The sequence below is a fragment of the Leptodactylus fuscus genome, unplaced genomic scaffold (genome assembly GCF_031893055.1).
Source record: "Leptodactylus fuscus isolate aLepFus1 unplaced genomic scaffold, aLepFus1.hap2 HAP2_SCAFFOLD_416, whole genome shotgun sequence".
Lineage (NCBI taxonomy): Eukaryota > Metazoa > Chordata > Amphibia > Anura > Leptodactylidae > Leptodactylus > Leptodactylus fuscus.
Window position 1 is genome coordinate 89,537 of NW_027440441.1, and position 13,755 is coordinate 103,291.

The window sequence follows — 13,755 nt, forward strand, 5'->3', positions numbered from 1 at the left end:
CCAGCAGGGGGCGCCGCCCTTAGCTAAGCTCTACTACCCTGTACATAGGACATCACTACAGAGACCTCCAGAGCTACAATCACACTGAGTCACTGAGGAAGTACAGGATAAGTAATGTAATGTACACAGTGACCAGCAGAATAGTGAGCGCAGCTCTGGAGTATAATACAGGATAAGTAATGTAATGTATGTACTCAGTGACTGCACCGGCAGAATAGTGAGCGCAGCTCTGGAGTATAATACAGGATAAGTAATGTAATGTACACAGTGACTGCACCAGCAGAATAGTGAGCGCAGCTCTGGAGTATAATACAGGATAAGTAATGTAATGTATGTACACAGTGACTGCACCGGCAGAATAGTGAGCGCAGCTCTGGAGTATAATACAGGATAAGTAATGTAATGTACACAGTGACTGCACCAGCAGAATAGTGAGCGCAGCTCTGGAGTATAATACAGGATAAGTAATGTAATGTATGTACACAGTGACTGTACCAGCAGAATAGTGAGCGCAGCTCTGGAGTATAATACAGGATAAGTAATGTAATGTATGTACACAGTAACTGTACCAGCAGAATAGTGAGCGCAGCTCTGGGGTATAATACAGGATAAGTAATGTAATGTATGTACACAGTGACTGCACCGGCAGAATAGTGAGCGCAGCTCTGGGGTATAATACAGGATAAGTAATGTAATGTATGTACACAGTGACTGCACCAGCAGAATAGTGAGCGCAGCTCTGGAGTATAATACAGGATAAGTAATGTAATGTATGTACACAGTGACTGTACCAGCAGAATAGTGAGCGCAGCTCTGGGGTATAATACAGGATAAGTAATGTAATGTATGTACACAGTGACTGCACCAGCAGAATAGTGAGCGCAGCTCTGGAGTATAATACAGGATAAGTAATGTAATGTATGTACACAGTGACTGTACCAGCAGAATAGTGAGCGCAGCTCTGGAGTATAATACAGGATAAGTAATGTAATGTATGTACACAGTGACTGTACCAGCAGAATAGTGAGCGCAGCTCTGGAGTATAATACAGGATAAGTAATGTAATGTATGTACACAGTGACTGCACCAGCAGAATAGTGAGCGCAGCTCTGGAGTATAATACAGGATAAGTAATGTAATGTATGTACACAGTGACTGTACCAGCAGAATAGTGAGCGCAGCTCTGGGGTATAATACAGGATAAGTAATGTAATGTATGTACACAGTGACTGTACCAGCAGAATAGTGAGCGCAGCTCTGGAGTATAATACAGGATAAGTAATGTAATGTATGTACACAGTGACTGCACCGGCAGAATAGTGAGCGCAGCTCTGGAGTATAATACAGGATAAGTAATGTAATGTATGTACACAGTGACTGTACCAGCAGAATAGTGAGCGCAGCTCTGGAGTATAATACAGGATAAGTAATGTAATGTATGTACACAGTGACTGCACCAGCAGAATAGTGAGCGCAGCTCTGGAGTATAATACAGGATAAGTAATGTAATGTATGTACACAGTGACTGCACCAGCAGAATAGTGAGCGCAGCTCTGGAGTATAATACAGGATAAGTAATGTAATGTATGTACACAGTGACTGCACCAGCAGAATAGTGAGCGCAGCTCTGGAGTATAGTACAGGATAAGTAATGTAATGTATGTACACAGTGACTGTACCAGCAGAATAGTGAGCGCAGCTCTGGGGTATAATACAGGATAAGTAATGTAATGTATGTACACAGTGACTGCACCAGCAGAATAGTGAGCGCAGCTCTGGAGTATAATACAGGATAAGTAATGTAATGTATGTACACAGTGACTGCACCAGCAGAATAGTGAGCGCAGCTCTGGAGTATAATACAGTATAAGTAATGTAATGTATGTACACAGTGACTGTACCAGCAGAATAGTGAGTGCAGCTCTGGGGTATAATACAGGATAAGTAATGTAATGTATGTACACAGTGACTGCACCAGCAGAATAGTGAGCGCAGCTCTGCAGTATAATACAGGATAAGTAATGTAATGTATGTACACAGTGACTGTACCAGCAGAATAGTGAGCGCAGCTCTGGAGTATAATACAGGATAAGTAATGTAATGTATGTACACAGTGACTGTACCAGCAGAATAGTGAGCGCAGCCCTGGGGTATAATACAGGATAAGTAATGTAATGTATGTACACAGTGACTGCACCAGCAGAATAGTGAGCTCAGCTCTGGAGTATAATACAGGATAAGTAATGTAGTGAATGTACACAGTGACTGCACCAGCAGAATAGTGAGCTCAGCTCTGGAGTATAATACAGGATAAGTAATGTAATGTATGTACATAGTGACTGCACCAGCAGAATCGTGAGCGCAGCTCTGCAGTATAATACAGGATAAGTAATGTAATGTATGTACACAGTGACTGCACCAGCAGAATAGTGAGCGCAGCTCTGGAGTATAATACAGGATAAGTAATGTAATGTATGTACATAGTGACTGCACCAGCAGAATCGTGAGCGCAGCTCTGCAGTATAATACAGGATAAGTAATGTAATGTATGTACACAGTGACTGTACCAGCAGAATAGTGAGTGCAGCTCTGGGGTATAATACAGGATAAGTAATGTAATGTATGTACACAGTGACTGTACCAGCAGAATAGTGAGCGCAGCTCTGGAGTATAATACAGGATAAATAATGTAATGTATGTACACAGTGACCAGCAGAATAGTGAGCGCAGCTCTGCAGTATAATACAGGATAAGTAATGTAATGTATGTACACAGTGACTGCACCAGCAGAATAGTGAGCGCAGCTCTGCAGTATGATACAGGATAAGTAATGTAATGTATGTACACAGTGACTGCACCAGCAGAATAGTGAGCGCAGCTCTGGAGTATAATACAGGATAAGTAATGTAATGTATGTACACAGTGACTGTACCAGCAGAATAGTGAGCGCAGCTCTGGAGTATAATACAGGATAAGTAATGTAATGTATGTACACAGTGACTGCACCAGCAGAATAATGAGCGCACCTCTGGAGTATAATACAGGATAAGTAATGTAATGTATGTACACAGTGACTGTACCGGCAGAATAGTGAGCACAGCTCTGGAGTATAATACAGGATAAGTAATGTAGTGTATGTACACAGTGACTGTACCAGCAGAATAGTGAGCGCAGCTCTGCAGTATAATACAGGATAAGTAATGTAGTGAATGTACACAGTGACTGCACCAGCAGAATAGTGAGCGCAGCTCTGCAGTATAATACAGGATAAATAATGTAATGTATGTACACAGTGACTGTACCAGCAGAATAGTGAGCGCAGCTCTGCAGTATAATACAGGATAAGTAATGTAATGTATGTACACAGTGACTGTACCAGCAGAATAGTGAGCGCAGCTCTGGAGTATAATACAGGATAAGTAATGTAATGTATGTACACAGTGACTGCACCAGCAGAATAGTGAGCGCAGCTCTGGAGTATAATACAAGATAAGTAATGTAATGTATGTACACAGTGACTGCACCAGCAGAATAGTGAGCGCAGCTCTGGAGTATAATACAGGATAAGTAATGTAATGTATGTACACAGTGACTCTACCAACAGAATAGTGAGTGCAGCTCTGGAGTATAATACAGGATAAGTAATGTAATATATGTACACAGTGACTGTACCAGCAGAATAGTGAGCGCAGCTCTGGAGTATAATACAGGATAAGTAATGTAATGTATGTACACAGTGACTGCACCAGCAGAATAGTGAGCGCAGCTCTGGAGTATAATACAAGATAAGTAATGTAATGTATGTACACAGTGACTGCACCAGCAGAATAGTGAGCGCAGCTCTGGAGTATAATACAGGATAAGTAATGTAATGTATGTACACAGTGACTGCACCAGCAGAATAGTGAGCACAGCTCTGGAGTATAATAAAGGATAAGTAATGTATGTACACAGTGACTGCACCAGCAGAATAGTGAGCGCAGCTCTGGAGTATAATAAAGGATAAGTAATATAATGTATGTACACAGTGACTGTACCAGCAGAATAGTGAGCGCAGCTCTGGAGTATAATACAGGATAAGTAATGTAATGTATGTACACAGTGACTGCACCAGCAGAAAAGTGAGCGCAACTCTGGAGTATAATACAGGATAAGTAATGTAATGTATGTACACAGTGACTGCACCAGCAGAATAGTGTGCGCAGCTCTGGAGTATAATACAGGATAAGTAATGTAATGTATGTACACAGTGACTGTACCAGCAGAATAGTGAGCACAGCTCTGGAGTATAATACAGGATATGTAATGTAATGTATGTACACAGTGACTGCACCAGCAGAATAGTGAGTGCAGCTCTGGAGTATAATACAGGATAAGTAATGTAATGTATGTACACAGTGACTGTACCAGCAGAATAGTGAGCACAGCTCTGGGGTATAATACAGGATAAGTAATGTAATGTATGTACACAGTGACTGCACCAGCAGAATAGTGACTGCAGCTCTGGAGTATAATACAGGATAAGTAATGTAATGTATGTACACAGTGACTGCACCAGCAGAATAGTGAGCGCAGCTCTGGAGTATAATACAGGATAAGTAATGTAATGTATGTACACAGTGACTGCACCAGCAGAATAGTGAGCGCAGCTCTGGAGTATAATACAGGATAAGTAATGTAATGTATGTTCACAGTGACTGTACCAGCAAGAATAGTGAGCGCAGCTCTGGAGTATAATACAGGATAAGTAATGTATGTACACAGTGACTGTACCAGCAGAATAGTGAGCGCAGCTCTGGAGTATAATACAGGATAAGTAATGTATGTACACAGTGACTGTACCAGCAGAATAGTGAGCACAGCTCTGGAGTATAATACAGGATATGTAATGTAATGTATGTACACAGTGACTGCACCAGCAGAATAGTGAGTGCAGCTCTGGAGTATAATACAGGATAAGTAATGTAATGTATGTACACAGTGACTGTACCAGCAGAATAGTGAGCACAGCTCTGGGGTATAATACAGGATAAGTAATGTAATGTATGTACACAGTGACTGCACCAGCAGAATAGTGAGCGCAGCTCTGGAGTATAATACAGGATAAGTAATGTAATGTATGTACACAGTGACTGCACCAGCAGAATAGTGAGCGCAGCTCTGGAGTATAATACAGGATAAGTAATGTAATGTATGTACACAGTGACTGCACCAGCAGAATAGTGAGCGCAGCTCTGGAGTATAATACAGGATAAGTAATGTAATGTATGTACACAGTGACTGTACCAGCAAGAATAGTGAGCGCAGCTCTGGAGTATAATACAGGATAAGTAATGTATGTACACAGTGACTGTACCAGCAGAATAGTGAGCGCAGCTCTGGAGTATAATACAGGATAAGTAATGTATGTACACAGTGACTGTACCAGCAGAATAGTGAGCGCAGCTCTGGAGTATAATACAGGATAAGTTATGTATGTATACAGTGACTGCACGAGCAGAATAGTGAGCGCAGCTCTGGAGTATAATACAGGATAAGTAATGTAATGTATGTACACAGTGACTGTACCAGCAGAATAGTGAGCGCAGCTCTGGGGTATAATACAGGATAAGTAATGTATGTACACAGTGACTGTACCAGCAGGAAAGTGAGTGCAGCTCTGAAGTATAATACATGATAAGTAATGTAATGTATGTACACAGTGACTGCACCAGCAGAATAGTGAGTGCAGCTCTGGGGTATAATACAGGATAAGTAATGTAATGTATGTACACAATGACTGTACCAGCAGAATAGTGAGCGCAGCTCTGGGGTATAATACAGGATAAGTAATGTAATGTATGTACACAGTGACTGCACCAGCAGAATATTGAGCGCAGCTCTGGAGTATAATACAGGATAAGTAATGTAATGTATTTACACAGTGACCAGCAGAATAGTAAGCGCAGCTCTGCAGTATAATACAGGATAAGTAATGTAATGTATGTACACAGTGACTGTACCAGCAGAATAGTGAGTGCAGCTCTGCAGTATAATACAGGATAAGTAATGTAATGTATGTATACAGTGACTGCACCAGCAGAATAGTGAGTGCAGCTCTGGGGTATAATACAGGATAAGTAATGTAATGTATGTACACAGTGACTGCACCAGCAGAATATTGAGCGCAGCTCTGGGGTATAATACAGGATAAGTAATGTAATGTATGTACACAGTGACCAGCAGAATAGTGAGCGCAGCTCTGGGGTATAATACAGGATAAGTAATGTAATGTATGTACACAGTGACCAGCAGAATAGTGAGCGCAGCTCTGGGGTATAATACAGGATAAGTAATGTAATGTATGTACACAGTGACTGCACCAGCAGAATAGTGAGTGCAGCTCTGGAGTATAATACAGGATAAGTAATGTATGTATACAGTGACTGCACCAGCAGAATAGTGAGCGCAGCTCTGGAGTATAATACAGGATCAGTAATGTAATGTATGTACACAGTGACTGTACCAGCAGAATAGTGAGCGCAGCTCTGGAGTATAATACAGGATAAGTAATGTAATGTATGTACACAGTGACCAGCAGAATAGTGAGCGCAGCTCTGGAGTATAATACAGGATAAGTAATGTAATGTATGTATACAGTGACCAGCAGAATAGTGAGCGCAGCTCTGGAGTATAATACAGGATAAGTAATGTAATGTATGTACACAGTGACTGTACCAGCAGAATAGTGAGCACAACTCTGGCGTATAATACAGGATAAGTAATGTAATGTATGTACACAGTGACTGTACCAGCAGAATAGTGAGCACAGCTCTGGGGTATAATACAGGATATGTAATGTAATGTATGTACACAGTGACTGCACCAGCAGAATAGTGAGCGCAGCTCTGGAGTATAATACAGGATAAGTAATGTAATGTATGTACACAGTGACTGCACCAGCAGAATAGTGAGCGCAGCTCTGGAGTATAATACAGGATAAGTAATGTAATGTATGTACACAGTGACTGCACCAGCAGAATAGTGAGCGCAGCTCTGGAGTATAATACAGGATAAGTAATGTAATGTATGTACACAGTGACTGTACCAGCAAGAATAGTGAGCGCAGCTCTGGAGTATAATACAGGATAAGTAATGTATGTACACAGTGACTGTACCAGCAGAATAGTGAGCGCAGCTCTGGAGTATAATACAGGATAAGTAATGTATGTACACAGTGACTGTACCAGCAGAATAGTGAGCGCAGCTCTGGAGTATAATACAGGATAAGTTATGTATGTATACAGTGACTGCACGAGCAGAATAGTGAGCGCAGCTCTGGAGTATAATACAGGATAAGTAATGTAATGTATGTACACAGTGACTGTACCAGCAGAATATTGAGCGCAGCTCTGGAGTATAATACAGGATAAGTAATGTAATGTATTTACACAGTGACCAGCAGAATAGTAAGCGCAGCTCTGCAGTATAATACAGGATAAGTAATGTAATGTATGTACACAGTGACTGTACCAGCAGAATAGTGAGCGCAGCTCTGGGGTATAATACAGGATAAGTAATGTATGTACACAGTGACTGTACCAGCAGGAAAGTGAGTGCAGCTCTGAAGTATAATACATGATAAGTAATGTAATGTATGTACACAGTGACTGCACCAGCAGAATAGTGAGTGCAGCTCTGGGGTATAATACAGGATAAGTAATGTAATGTATGTACACAATGACTGTACCAGCAGAATAGTGAGCGCAGCTCTGGGGTATAATACAGGATAAGTAATGTAATGTATGTACACAGTGACTGCACCAGCAGAATATTGAGCGCAGCTCTGGAGTATAATACAGGATAAGTAATGTAATGTATTTACACAGTGACCAGCAGAATAGTAAGCGCAGCTCTGCAGTATAATACAGGATAAGTAATGTAATGTATGTACACAGTGACTGTACCAGCAGAATAGTGAGTGCAGATCTGCAGTATAATACAGGATAAGTAATGTAATGTATGTATACAGTGACTGCACCAGCAGAATAGTGAGCGCAGCTCTGGGGTATAATACAGGATAAGTAATGTAATGTATGTACACAGTGACTGCACCAGCAGAATATTGAGCGCAGCTCTGGGGTATAATACAGGATAAGTAATGTAATGTATGTACACAGTGACCAGCAGAATAGTGAGCGCAGCTCTGGGGTATAATACAGGATAAGTAATGTAATGTATGTACACAGTGACCAGCAGAATAGTGAGCGCAGCTCTGGGGTATAATACAGGATAAGTAATGTAATGTATGTACACAGTGACTGCACCAGCAGAATAGTGAGTGCAGCTCTGGAGTATAATACAGGATAAGTAATGTATGTATACAGTGACTGCACCAGCAGAATAGTGAGCGCAGCTCTGGAGTATAATACAGGATCAGTAATGTAATGTATGTACACAGTGACTGTACCAGCAGAATAGTGAGCGCAGCTCTGGAGTATAATACAGGATAAGTAATGTAATGTATGTACACAGTGACTGTACCAGCAGAATAGTGAGCGCAGCTCTGGAGTATAATACAGGATAAGTAATGTATGTATACAGTGACTGCACCAGCAGAATAGTGAGCGCAGCTCTGGAGTATAATACAGGATCAGTAATGTAATGTATGTACACAGTGACTGTACCAGCAGAATAGTGAGCGCAACTCTGGAGTATAATACAGGATAAGTAATGCAATGTATGTACACAGTGACTGTACCAGCAGAATAGTGAGCGCAGCTCTTGAGTATAATACAGGATAAGTAATGTAATGTATGTACACAGTGACTGTACCAGCAGAATAGTGAGCGCAGCTCTGGAGTATAATACAGGATAAGTAATGTAATGTATGTACACAGTGACTGCACCAGCAGAATAGTGAGCGCAGCTCTGGAGTATAATACAGGATAAGTAATGTAATGTATGTACACAGTGACTGCACCAGCAGAATAGTGAGCGCAGCTCTGGAGTATAATACAGGATAAGTAATGTAATGTATGTACACAGTGACTGTACCAGCAGAATAGTGAGCGCAGCTCTGGAGTATAATACAGGATAAGTAATGTAATGTATGTACACAGTGACTGTACCAGCAGAATATTGAGCGCAGCTCTGGAGTATAATACAGGATAAATAATGTAATGTATGTACACAGTGACCAGCAGAATAGTGAGCGCAGCTCTGCAGTATAATACAGGATAAGTAATGTAATGTATGTACACAGTGACTGTACCAGCAGAATAGTGAGCGCAGCTCTGGAGTATAATACAGGATAAGTAATGTAATGTATGTACACAGTGACTGTACCAGCAGAATAGTGAGCGCAGCTCTGGGGTATAATACAGGATAAGTAATGTAATATATGTACACAGTGACTGTACCAGCAGAATAGTGAGCGCAGCTCTGGAGTATAATACAGGATAAGTAATGTATGTACACAGTGACTTCACCAGCAGAATAGTGAGCGCAGCTTTGGGGTATAATACAGGATAAGTAATGTAATGTATGTACACAGTGACTGTACTATAAGAATAGTGAGCGCAGCTCTGGAGTATAATACAGGATAATTAATGAAATGTATGTACACAGTGACTTCACCAGCAGAATAGTGAGCGCAGCTCTGGGGTATAATACAGGATAAGTAATGTAATGTATGTACACAGTGACTGTACCAGCAGAATAGTGAGCGCAGCTCTGGAGTATAATACAGGATAAGTAATGTAATGTATGTACACAGTGACTGTACCAGCAGAATAGTGAGCGCAGCTCTGGAGTATAATACAGGATAAGTAATGTAATGTATGTACACAGTGACTGTACCAGCAGTATAGTGAGCGCAGCTCTGGAGTATAATACAGGATAAGTAATGTAATGTATGTACACAGTGACTGTACCAGCAGAATAGTGAGCGCAGCTCTGGAGTATAATACAGGATAAGTAATGTAATGTATGCACACAGTGACTGCACCAGCAGAATAGTGAGTGCAGCTCTGGAGTATAATACAGGATAAGTAATGTAATGTATGTACACAGTGACTGTACCAGCAGAATAGTGAGCGCAGCTCTGGGGTATAATACAGGATAAGTAATGTAATGTATGTACACAGTGACCAGCAGAATAGTAAGCGCAGCTCTGCAGTATAATACAGGATAAGTAATGTAATGTATGTACACAGTGACTGTACCAGCAGAATAGTGAGCGCAGCTCTGGAGTATAATACAGGATAAGTAATGTAATGTATATACAGTGACTGTACCAGCAGAATAGTGAGTGCAGCTCTGGAGTATAATACAGGATAAGTAATGTAATGTATGTACACAGTGACTGTACCAGCAGAATAGTGAGTGCAGCTCTGGAGTATAATACAGGATAAGTAATGTAATGTATGTACACAGTGACTGCACCAGCAGAATAGTGAGTGCAGCTCTGGAGTATAATACAGGATAAGTAATGTAATGTATGTACACAGTGACTGTACCAGCAGAATAGTGAGCGCAGCTCTGGGGTATAATACAGGATAAGTAATGTAATATATGTACACAGTGACTGTACCAGCAGAATAGTGAGCGCAGCTCTGGAGTATAATACAGGATAAGTAATGTATGTACACAGTGACTTCACCAGCAGAATAGTGAGCGCAGCTTTGGGGTATAATACAGGATAAGTAATGTAATGTATGTACACAGTGACTGCACCAGCAGAATAGTGAGCGCAGCTCTGGAGTATAATAAAGGATAAGTAATATAATGTATGTACACAGTGACTGTACCAGCAGAATAGTGAGCGCAGCTCTGGAGTATAATACAGGATAAGTAATGTAATGTATGTACACAGTGACTGCACCAGCAGAAAAGTGAGCGCAACTCTGGAGTATAATACAGGATAAGTAATGTAATGTATGTACACAGTGACTGCACCAGCAGAATAGTGTGCGCAGCTCTGGAGTATAATACAGGATAAGTAATGTAATGTATGTACACAGTGACTGTACCAGCAGAATAGTGTGCGCAGCTCTGGAGTATAATACAGGATAAGTAATGTAATGTATGTACACAGTGACTGTACCAGCAGAATAGTGAGCACAGCTCTGGAGTATAATACAGGATATGTAATGTAATGTATGTACACAGTGACTGCACCAGCAGAATAGTGAGTGCAGCTCTGGAGTATAATACAGGATAAGTAATGTAATGTATGTACACAGTGACTGTACCAGCAGAATAGTGAGCACAGCTCTGGGGTATAATACAGGATAAGTAATGTAATGTATGTACACAGTGACTGCACCAGCAGAATAGTGAGCGCAGCTCTGGAGTATAATACAGGATAAGTAATGTAATGTATGTACACAGTGACTGTACCAGCAGAATAGTGAGCACAGCTCTGGGGTATAATACAGGATAAGTAATGTAATGTATGTACACAGTGACTGCACCAGCAGAATAGTGAGCGCAGCTCTGGAGTATAATACAGGATAAGTAATGTAATGTATGTACACAGTGACTGCACCAGCAGAATAGTGACTGCAGCTCTGGAGTATAATACAGGATAAGTAATGTAATGTATGTACACAGTGACTGTACCAGCAGAATAGTGAGCGCAGCTCTGCAGTATAATACAGGATAAGTAATGTAATGTATGTACACAGTGACTGCACCAGCAGAATAGTGAGCGCAGCTCTGGAGTATAATACAGGATAAGTAATGTAATGTATGTACACAGTGACTGCACCAGCAGAATAGTGAGCGCAGCTCTGGAGTATAATACAGGATAAGTAATGTAATGTATGTACACAGTGACTGTACCAGCAAGAATAGTGAGCGCAGCTCTGGAGTATAATACAGGATAAGTAATGTATGTACACAGTGACTGTACCAGCAGAATAGTGAGCGCAGCTCTGGAGTATAATACAGGATAAGTAATGTATGTACACAGTGACTGTACCAGCAGAATAGTGAGCACAGCTCTGGAGTATAATACAGGATATGTAATGTAATGTATGTACACAGTGACTGCACCAGCAGAATAGTGAGTGCAGCTCTGGAGTATAATACAGGATAAGTAATGTAATGTATGTACACAGTGACTGTACCAGCAGAATAGTGAGCACAGCTCTGGGGTATAATACAGGATAAGTAATGTAATGTATGTACACAGTGACTGCACCAGCAGAATAGTGACTGCAGCTCTGGAGTATAATACAGGATAAGTAATGTAATGTATGTACACAGTGACTGCACCAGCAGAATAGTGAGCGCAGCTCTGGAGTATAATACAGGATAAGTAATGTAATGTATGTACACAGTGACTGCACCAGCAGAATAGTGAGCGCAGCTCTGGAGTATAATACAGGATAAGTAATGTAATGTATGTACACAGTGACTGTACCAGCAAGAATAGTGAGCGCAGCTCTGGAGTATAATACAGGATAAGTAATGTATGTACACAGTGACTGTACCAGCAGAATAGTGAGCGCAGCTCTGGAGTATAATACAGGATAAGTAATGTATGTACACAGTGACTGTACCAGCAGAATAGTGAGCGCAGCTCTGGAGTATAATACAGGATAAGTTATGTATGTATACAGTGACTGCACCAGCAGAATAGTGAGCGCAGCTCTGGAGTATAATACAGGATAAGTAATGTAATGTATGTACACAGTGACTGTACCAGCAGAATAGTGAGCGCAGCTCTGGGGTATAATACAGGATAAGTAATGTATGTACACAGTGACTGTACCAGCAGGAAAGTGAGTGCAGCTCTGAAGTATAATACATGATAAGTAATGTAATGTATGTACACAGTGACTGCACCAGCAGAATAGTGAGTGCAGCTCTGGGGTATAATACAGGATAAGTAATGTAATGTATGTACACAATGACTGTACCAGCAGAATAGTGAGCGCAGCTCTGGGGTATAATACAGGATAAGTAATGTAATGTATGTACACAGTGACTGCACCAGCAGAATATTGAGCGCAGCTCTGGAGTATAATACAGGATAAGTAATGTAATGTATTTACACAGTGACTGCACCAGCAGAATAGTAAGCGCAGCTCTGCAGTATAATACAGGATAAGTAATGTAATGTATGTACACAGTGACTGTACCAGCAGAATAGTGAGTGCAGCTCTGCAGTATAATACAGGATAAGTAATGTAATGTATGTATACAGTGACTGCACCAGCAGAATAGTGAGCGCAGCTCTGGGGTATAATACAGGATAAGTAATGTAATGTATGTACACAGTGACTGCACCAGCAGAATATTGAGCGCAGCTCTGGAGTATAATACAGGATAAGTAATGTAATGTATGTACACAGTGACCAGCAGAATAGTGAGCGCAGCTCTGGGGTATAATACAGGATAAGTAATGTAATGTATGTACACAGTGACCAGCAGAATAGTGAGCGCAGCTCTGGGGTATAATACAGGATAAGTAATGTAATGTATGTACACAGTGACTGCACCAGCAGAATAGTGAGTGCAGCTCTGGAGTATAATACAGGATAAGTAATGTATGTATACAGTGACTGCACCAGCAGAATAGTGAGCGCAGCTCTGGAGTATAATACAGGATCAGTAATGTAATGTATGTACACAGTGACTGTACCAGCAGAATAGTGAGCGCAGCTCTGGAGTATAATACAGGATAAGTAATGTAATGTATGTACACAGTGACCAGCAGAATAGTGAGCGCAGCTCTGGAGTATAATACAGGATAAGTAATGTAAT